This window comes from Oncorhynchus mykiss, unplaced genomic scaffold, assembly GCF_013265735.2.
Source record: "Oncorhynchus mykiss isolate Arlee unplaced genomic scaffold, USDA_OmykA_1.1 un_scaffold_343, whole genome shotgun sequence".
NCBI classification, from domain to species: Eukaryota; Metazoa; Chordata; class Actinopteri; order Salmoniformes; family Salmonidae; genus Oncorhynchus; species Oncorhynchus mykiss.
In genome coordinates this window covers 10,001-20,000 of record NW_023493791.1, presented here as the reverse complement: position 1 = coordinate 20,000, position 10,000 = coordinate 10,001, and positions in this window count along the sequence as shown.

Below are 10,000 nucleotides of genomic sequence, written 5' to 3'. Positions count from 1 at the left end.
TGTCCAAAGTACCATGGTTCTGAGGGTCTGACTTCCCTCAAAACTGTCCGTTACTCATTTTCTATTCGGACTGAGCAGTTTGACACCACCCCCGTCTCTCTAGGACATGGAAGTCCTGTTGCCAAAAACCAGGTTTCTGAAATCGCGCCGGTACCTGTCTGGTCGACCCGCCACTGAGTGTGTAATCCAAAACAGGCCAAATATCGATGAAGCCCTGAACCTCACAGGGCTTCTGTGCGCCCCACCATCGGGGGTCAAATTCAACAAAAACGTGATAAATCAAAAAGTACACATCCGATCTTGATGGGGTTTTTTTTGCACGAAAGTGCATAAATAGACGAGCATTTACATTCAATTAAAAACGTTTTTGTATAAAACATTTTAATAGGAAATCGTGTTTCAAGTTTTGGGAAAAAAGTGAATGTCACAGGATGCATAGGTTCCTGTGGATGCGAATTTTTTTTTACATTATGTAATTGTTGCCCATCACGAGAGAGGGTATGAGACGAAATTTGGGACCTCTAGCCCTTCGGGAAGTATTTTTAATCATTTTTTGAAAATTACAGAAATTGGTCGAAAAAATGACAGAGTCCCACTTTTCACAGCCGTGCACCTGGTGATTGAAAACGTGCATCTGGTAACCCAAAAATGCGGTTCTCAATGCGCTTGCCGGTGTTACAGATATACATGTCCGATAATGATGCACCCTACTACGGACCTTTTTCAATGGGGGTCGGCCTGAATTATTTATGGAAGGTATGATTACTTTTTTTTTCTCCGTGCAACTGGTGATTGAAAACGTGCACCTGGTCACCCAAAACACGGTTCTCTATGCGGTTAGCGGTGTTCCCGAGATTCATGTCCGATAATGATGCACCCTACTACGGACCTTTTCAATGGGGGCCGGTCCGAATTATTTATGGAAGGTATGATTTTTTTTTTCTCTCTCCGTGCAACTGGTGATTGAAAACGTGCATCTGGTAACCCAAAACACGGTTCTCTATGCGGTTAGCGGTGTTCCCGAGATTCATGTCCGATAATGATGCACCCTACTACGGACCTTTTCAATGGGGGCCGGTCCGAATTATTTATGGAAGGTATGATTTTTTTTTTTTTTCAACACTTTTCCCCTCTTTTTCTCTCTCTGCCGGGGCCGGCCCTGGGTGCTTTATGGACGGTTTAAAACATGACTATGGATGCAAATGCTCATTTTCCTCCGTGCACCTGGTGATTGAAAACGTGCATCTGGTAACCCAAAAATTATAAAAGGGTTTTAAATACTTTTACCCGTCATTCTATTGATATAGCCCGCTAGGGGAGTGCCCCACTACGGCCCTCTCTCTGTCAGGGCCGTCCTTGGGTGCTTTTTACACACTTTAAGAAATCACGATGGATGCAGATTGCTATTAATCCTCCGTGCAACTGGTGATTGAAAACGTGCATCTGGTAACCCAAAATTTCAAATATGGTTCAAAATGAATTTAAAGGCACCCCTCTCATTGTTGCCCGCTATGGGAGCACCCCACTAAGGCCCTGTCTCGGTCGGGCCCGTCCTGAGTGCTTTATAGACACTTTAAGAAATCGCGATGGATGCAGATTGCTATTAATCCTCCGTGCAACTGGTGATTGAAAATGTGCAACTGGTGATTGAAAACGTGCACCTGGTCACCCAAAACACGGTTCTCTATGCGGTTAGCGGTGTTCCATCTATTCATGTCCGCTTATGGCGCACCCTACTACGGACCTTTAGCAATGGGGGCCGGCCCGAATTATTTATGGAAGGTCTGATGATGATTTTTTTTTTTTTTTCACCATCTCTTTCTCTCTCTGCCGGGGCCGGCCAAGAGTGCTTTATGGACGGTTTAAAACATGACTATGGATGCAAATGCTCATTTTCCTCCGTGCACCTGGTGATTGAAAACGTGCATCTGGTAACCCAAAAATTATAAAAGGGTTTTAAATACTTTTACCCGTCATTCTATTGATATAGCCCGCTAGGGGAGTGCCCCACTACGGCCCTCTCTCTGTCAGGGCCGTCCTTGGGTGCTTTTTACACACTTTAAGAAATCACGATGGATGCAGATTGCTATTAATCCTCCGTGCAACTGGTGATTGAAAACGTGCATCTGGTAACCCAAAATTTCAAATATGGTTCAAAATGAATTTAAAGGCACCCCTCTCATTGTTGCCCGCTATGGGAGCACCCCACTAAGGCCCTGTCTCGGTCGGGCCCGTCCTGAGTGCTTTATAGACACTTTAAGAAATCGCGATGGATGCAGATTGCTATTAATCCTCCGTGCAACTGGTGATTGAAAATGTGCAACTGGTGATTGAAAACGTGCACCTGGTCACCCAAAACACGGTTCTCTATGCGGTTAGCGGTGTTCCATCTATTCATGTCCGCTTATGGCGCACCCTACTACGGACCTTTAGCAATGGGGGCCGGCCCGAATTATTTATGGAAGGTCTGATGATGATTTTTTTTTTTTTTCACCATCTCTTTCTCTCTCTGCCGGGGCCGGCCAAGAGTGCTTTATGGACGGTTTAAAACATGACTATGGATGCAAATGCTCATTTTCCTCCGTGCACCTGGTGATTGAAAACGTGCATCTGGTAACCCAAAAATTATAAAAGGGTTTTAAATACTTTTACCCGTCATTCTATTGATATAGCCCGCTAGGGGAGTGCCCCACTACGGCCCTCTCTCTGTCAGGGCCGTCCTTGGGTGCTTTTTACACACTTTAAGAAATCACGATGGATGCAGATTGCTATTAATCCTCCGTGCAACTGGTGATTGAAAACGTGCATCTGGTAACCCAAAATTTCAAATATGGTTCAAAATGAATTTAAAGGCACCCCTCTCATTGTTGCCCGCTATGGGAGCACCCCACTAAGGCCCTGTCTCGGTCGGGCCCGTCCTGAGTGCTTTATAGACACTTTAAGAAATCGCGATGGATGCAGATTGCTATTAATCCTCCGTGCAACTGGTGATTGAAAATGTGCAACTGGTGATTGAAAACGTGCACCTGGTCACCCAAAACACGGTTCTCTATGCGGTTAGCGGTGTTCCATCTATTCATGTCCGCTTATGGCGCACCCTACTACGGACCTTTAGCAATGGGGGCCGGCCCGAATTATTTATGGAAGGTCTGATGATGATTTTTTTTTTTTTTTCACCATCTCTTTCTCTCTCTGCCGGGGCCGGCCAAGAGTGCTTTATGGACGGTTTAAAACATGACTATGGATGCAAATGCTCATTTTCCTCCGTGCACCTGGTGATTGAAAACGTGCATCTGGTAACCCAAAAATTATAAAAGGGTTTTAAATACTTTTACCCGTCATTCTATTGATATAGCCCGCTAGGGGAGTGCCCCACTACGGCCCTCTCTCTGTCAGGGCCGTCCTTGGGTGCTTTTTACACACTTTAAGAAATCACGATGGATGCAGATTGCTATTAATCCTCCGTGCAACTGGTGATTGAAAACGTGCATCTGGTAACCCAAAATTTCAAATATGGTTCAAAATGAATTTAAAGGCACCCCTCTCATTGTTGCCCGCTATGGGAGCACCCCACTAAGGCCCTGTCTCGGTCGGGCCCGTCCTGAGTGCTTTATAGACACTTTAAGAAATCGCGATGGATGCAGATTGCTATTAATCCTCCGTGCAACTGGTGATTGAAAATGTGCAACTGGTGATTGAAAACGTGCACCTGGTCACCCAAAACACGGTTCTCTATGCGGTTAGCGGTGTTCCATCTATTCATGTCCGCTTATGGCGCACCCTACTACGGACCTTTAGCAATGGGGGCCGGCCCGAATTATTTATGGAAGGTCTGATGATGATTTTTTTTTTTTTTCACCATCTCTTTCTCTCTCTGCCGGGGCCGGCCAAGAGTGCTTTATGGACGGTTTAAAACATGACTATGGATGCAAATGCTCATTTTCCTCCGTGCACCTGGTGATTGAAAACGTGCATCTGGTAACCCAAAAATTATAAAAGGGTTTTAAATACTTTTACCCGTCATTCTATTGATATAGCCCGCTAGGGGAGTGCCCCACTACGGCCCTCTCTCTGTCAGGGCCGTCCTTGGGTGCTTTTTACACACTTTAAGAAATCACGATGGATGCAGATTGCTATTAATCCTCCGTGCAACTGGTGATTGAAAACGTGCATCTGGTAACCCAAAATTTCAAATATGGTTCAAAATGAATTTAAAGGCACCCCTCTCATTGTTGCCCGCTATGGGAGCACCCCACTAAGGCCCTGTCTCGGTCGGGCCCGTCCTGAGTGCTTTATAGACACTTTAAGAAATCGCGATGGATGCAGATTGCTATTAATCCTCCGTGCAACTGGTGATTGAAAATGTGCAACTGGTGATTGAAAACGTGCACCTGGTCACCCAAAACACGGTTCTCTATGCGGTTAGCGGTGTTCCATCTATTCATGTCCGCTTATGGCGCACCCTACTACGGACCTTTAGCAATGGGGGCCGGCCCGAATTATTTATGGAAGGTCTGATGATGATTTTTTTTTTTTTTTCACCATCTCTTTCTCTCTCTGCCGGGGCCGGCCAAGAGTGCTTTATGGACGGTTTAAAACATGACTATGGATGCAAATGCTCATTTTCCTCCGTGCACCTGGTGATTGAAAACGTGCATCTGGTAACCCAAAAATTATAAAAGGGTTTTAAATACTTTTACCCGTCATTCTATTGATATAGCCCGCTAGGGGAGTGCCCCACTACGGCCCTCTCTCTGTCAGGGCCGTCCTTGGGTGCTTTTTACACACTTTAAGAAATCACGATGGATGCAGATTGCTATTAATCCTCCGTGCAACTGGTGATTGAAAACGTGCATCTGGTAACCCAAAATTTCAAATATGGTTCAAAATGAATTTAAAGGCACCCCTCTCATTGTTGCCCGCTATGGGAGCACCCCACTAAGGCCCTGTCTCGGTCGGGCCCGTCCTGAGTGCTTTATAGACACTTTAAGAAATCGCGATGGATGCAGATTGCTATTAATCCTCCGTGCAACTGGTGATTGAAAATGTGCAACTGGTGATTGAAAACGTGCACCTGGTCACCCAAAACACGGTTCTCTATGCGGTTAGCGGTGTTCCATCTATTCATGTCCGCTTATGGCGCACCCTACTACGGACCTTTAGCAATGGGGGCCGGCCCGAATTATTTATGGAAGGTCTGATGATGATTTTTTTTTTTTTTCACCATCTCTTTCTCTCTCTGCCGGGGCCGGCCAAGAGTGCTTTATGGACGGTTTAAAACATGACTATGGATGCAAATGCTCATTTTCCTCCGTGCACCTGGTGATTGAAAACGTGCATCTGGTAACCCAAAAATTATAAAAGGGTTTTAAATACTTTTACCCGTCATTCTATTGATATAGCCCGCTAGGGGAGTGCCCCACTACGGCCCTCTCTCTGTCAGGGCCGTCCTTGGGTGCTTTTTACACACTTTAAGAAATCACGATGGATGCAGATTGCTATTAATCCTCCGTGCAACTGGTGATTGAAAACGTGCATCTGGTAACCCAAAATTTCAAATATGGTTCAAAATGAATTTAAAGGCACCCCTCTCATTGTTGCCCGCTATGGGAGCACCCCACTAAGGCCCTGTCTCGGTCGGGCCCGTCCTGAGTGCTTTATAGACACTTTAAGAAATCGCGATGGATGCAGATTGCTATTAATCCTCCGTGCAACTGGTGATTGAAAATGTGCAACTGGTGATTGAAAACGTGCACCTGGTCACCCAAAACACGGTTCTCTATGCGGTTAGCGGTGTTCCATCTATTCATGTCCGCTTATGGCGCACCCTACTACGGACCTTTAGCAATGGGGGCCGGCCCGAATTATTTATGGAAGGTCTGATGATGATTTTTTTTTTTTTTCACCATCTCTTTCTCTCTCTGCCGGGGCCGGCCAAGAGTGCTTTATGGACGGTTTAAAACATGACTATGGATGCAAATGCTCATTTTCCTCCGTGCACCTGGTGATTGAAAACGTGCATCTGGTAACCCAAAAATTATAAAAGGGTTTTAAATACTTTTACCCGTCATTCTATTGATATAGCCCGCTAGGGGAGTGCCCCACTACGGCCCTCTCTCTGTCAGGGCCGTCCTTGGGTGCTTTTTACACACTTTAAGAAATCACGATGGATGCAGATTGCTATTAATCCTCCGTGCAACTGGTGATTGAAAACGTGCATCTGGTAACCCAAAATTTCAAATATGGTTCAAAATGAATTTAAAGGCACCCCTCTCATTGTTGCCCGCTATGGGAGCACCCACTAAGGCCCTGTCTCGGTCGGGCCCGTCCTGAGTGCTTTATAGACACTTTAAGAAATCGCGATGGATGCAGATTGCTATTAATCCTCCGTGCAACTGGTGATTGAAAATGTGCAACTGGTGATTGAAAAAACGTGCACCTGGTCACCCAAAACACGGTTCTCTATGCGGTTAGCGGTGTTCCATCTATTCATGTCCGCTTATGGCGCACCCTACTACGGACCTTTAGCAATGGGGGCCGGCCCGAATTATTTATGGAAGGTCTGATGATGATTTTTTTTTTTTTCACCATCTCTTTCTCTCTCTGCCGGGGCCGGCCAAGAGTGCTTTATGGACGGTTTAAAACATGACTATGGATGCAAATGCTCATTTTCCTCCGTGCACCTGGTGATTGAAAACGTGCATCTGGTAACCCAAAAATTATAAAAGGGTTTTAAATACTTTTACCCGTCATTCTTATTGATATAGCCCGCTAGGGGAGTGCCCCACTACGGCCCTCTCTCTGTCAGGGCCGTCCTTGGGTGCTTTTACACACTTTAAGAAATCACGATGGATGCAGATTGCTATTAATCCTCCGTGCAACTGGTGATTGAAAACGTGCATCTGGTAACCCAAAATTTCAAATATGGTTCAAAAATGAATTTAAAGGCAACCCCTCTCATTGTTGCCCGCTATGGGAGCACCCACTAAGGCCCTGTCTCGGTCGGGCCCGTCCTGAGTGCTTTATAGACACTTTAAGAAATCGCGATGGATGCAGATTGCTATTAATCCTCCGTGCAACTGGTGATTGAAAATGTGCAACTGGTGATTGAAAACGTGCACCTGGTCACCCAAAACACGGTTCTCTATGCGGTTAGCGGTGTTCCATCTATTCATGTCCGCTTATGGCGCACCCTACTACGGACCTTTAGCAATGGGGGGCCGGCCCGAATTATTTATGGAAGGTCTGATGATGATTTTTTTTTTTTTTCACCATCTCTTTCTCTCTCTGCCGGGGCCGGCCAAGAGTGCTTTATGGACGGTTTAAAACATGACTATGGATGCAAATGCTCATTTTCCTCCGTGCACCTGGTGATTGAAAACGTGCATCTGGTAACCCAAAAATTATAAAAGGGTTTTAAATACTTTTACCCGTCATTCTATTGATATAGCCCGCTAGGGGAGTGCCCCACTACGGCCCTCTCTCTGTCAGGGCCGTCCTTGGGTGCTTTTTACACACTTTAAGAAATCACGATGGATGCAGATTGCTATTAATCCTCCGTGCAACTGGTGATTGAAAACGTGCATCTGGTAACCCAAAATTTCAAATATGGTTCAAAATGAATTTAAAGGCACCCCTCTCATTGTTGCCCGCTATGGGAGCACCCCACTAAGGCCCTGTCTCGGTCGGGCCCGTCCTGAGTGCTTTATAGACACTTTAAGAAATCGCGATGGATGCAGATTGCTATTAATCCTCCGTGCAACTGGTGATTGAAAATGTGCAACTGGTGATTGAAAACGTGCACCTGGTCACCCAAAACACGGTTCTCTATGCGGTTAGCGGTGTTCCATCTATTCATGTCCGCTTATGGCGCACCCTACTACGGACCTTTAGCAATGGGGGGCCGCCCGAATTATTTATGGAAGGTCTGATGATGATTTTTTTTTTTTTTCACCATCTCTTTCTCTCTCTGCCGGGGCCGGCCAAGAGTGCGTTATGGACGGTTTAAAACATGACTATGGATGCAAATGCTCATTTCCTCCGTGCACCTGGTGATTGAAAACGTGCATCTGGTAACCCAAAAATTATAAAAGGGTTTTAAATACTTTTACCCGTCATTCTATTGATATAGCCCGCTAGGGGAGTGCCCCACTACGGCCCTCTCTCTGTCAGGGCCGTCCTTGGGTGCTTTTTACACACTTTAAGAAATCACGATGGATGCAGATTGCTATTAATCCTCCGTGCAACTGGTGATTGAAAACGTGCATCTGGTAACCCAAAAAATTATAAAACGGTTTTAAATACTTTTACCGGTCATTCTATTGATATAGCCCGCTATGGGAGCACCCCACTAAGGCCCTGTCTCGGTCGGGGGCCGTCCTTCAGTGCTTTATATACAGTTTCATATATTACGATGGATGCAGATTGTGATTGTTTTCCAAAAGACCCGTGTGCATCTGGTAACCCAAAAATTATAAAACTGTTTTAAAATCATTTTACCGGTCATTCTATTGATATAGCCCGCTAGGGGAGTACCCTACTACGGCCCTCTCTCGGTCAGGCCCGTCCTTAGGTGCTTTATATACAGTTTAAGATATTACGATGGATGCAGATTGTGATTGTTTTCCAAAAGACCCGTGTGCATCTGGTAACCCAAAAATTAAAATATGGTTCAAAACCCGGGTAACACCACTCTATTTACGGACATGACAGTAGAGCTTACCCCCTGGAGCTATTGACCTCCAGGCTTGTAGGCCCTTACTCACCACCCGGGTATCACCCCTCTATTTCGGGGATGATACCAGCAGGGGACCCCCCCCACCTCCACAACCTCGCATACCAGGTGAACCAGGGCACCCACACTTAAGCACCCCTCCTCGGACATTAAAGCAGATAACCGCGCTGTTATGACCGCGTGCACCTGTCACCCAAATGGAACTTGTGCACCTGGTCACCCAAAAGGACCGGCGTGCACCTGGTTCACCCAAGAGGCCGGCGTGCACCTGGTCACCCAAAAGGACCATGTGCACCTGGTCACCCAAAGGCCGGCGTGCACCTGGTCACCCAAAAGGACCGTGTGCACCTGGTCACCCAAAGGCCGGCGTGCACCTGGTCACCCAAAGGACCATGTGCACCTGGTCACCCAAAAGGACCATGTGCACCTGGTCACCCAAAGGCCGGCGTGCACCTGGTCACCCAAAAGGACCATGTGCACCTGGTCACCCAAAGGCCGGCGTGCACCTGGTCACCCAAAGGACCATGTGCACCTGGTCACCCAAAAGGACCATGTGCACCTGGTCACCCAAAGGCCGGCGTGCACCTGGTCACCCAAAGGACCATGTGCACCTGGTCACCCAAAGGCCGGCGTGCACCTGGTCACCCAAAGGACCATGTGCACCTGGTCACCCAAAGGCCGGCGTGCACCTGGTCACCCAAAGGACCATGTGCACCTGGTCACCCCAAAAGGACCATGTGCACCTGGTCACCCAAAGGCCGGCGTGCACCTGGTCACCCAAAGGACCATGTGCACCTGGTCACCCAAAGGCCGGCGTGCACCTGGTCACCCAAAGGACCATGTGCACCTGGTCACCCAAAGGCCGGCGTGCACCTGGTCACCCAAAGGACCATGTGCACCTGGTCACCCAAAAGGACCATGTGCACCTGGTCCCCCAAAGGCCGGCGTGCACCTGGTCACCCAAAGGACCATGTGCACCTGGTCACCCAAAGAACCGTGTGCACCTGGTCACCCAAAGGCCGGCGTGCACCTGGTCACCCAAAGGACCATGTGCACCTGGTCACCCAAAAGGACCATGTGCACCTGGTCACCCAAAGGCCGGCGTGCACCTGGTCACCCAAAGGACCATGTGCACCTGGTCACCCAAAAGAACCGTGTGCACCTGGTCACCCAAAGGCCGGCGTGCACCTGGTCACCCAAAGGACCATGTGCACCTGGTCACCCAAAAGGACCATGTGCACCTGGTCACCCAAAGGCCGGCGTGCA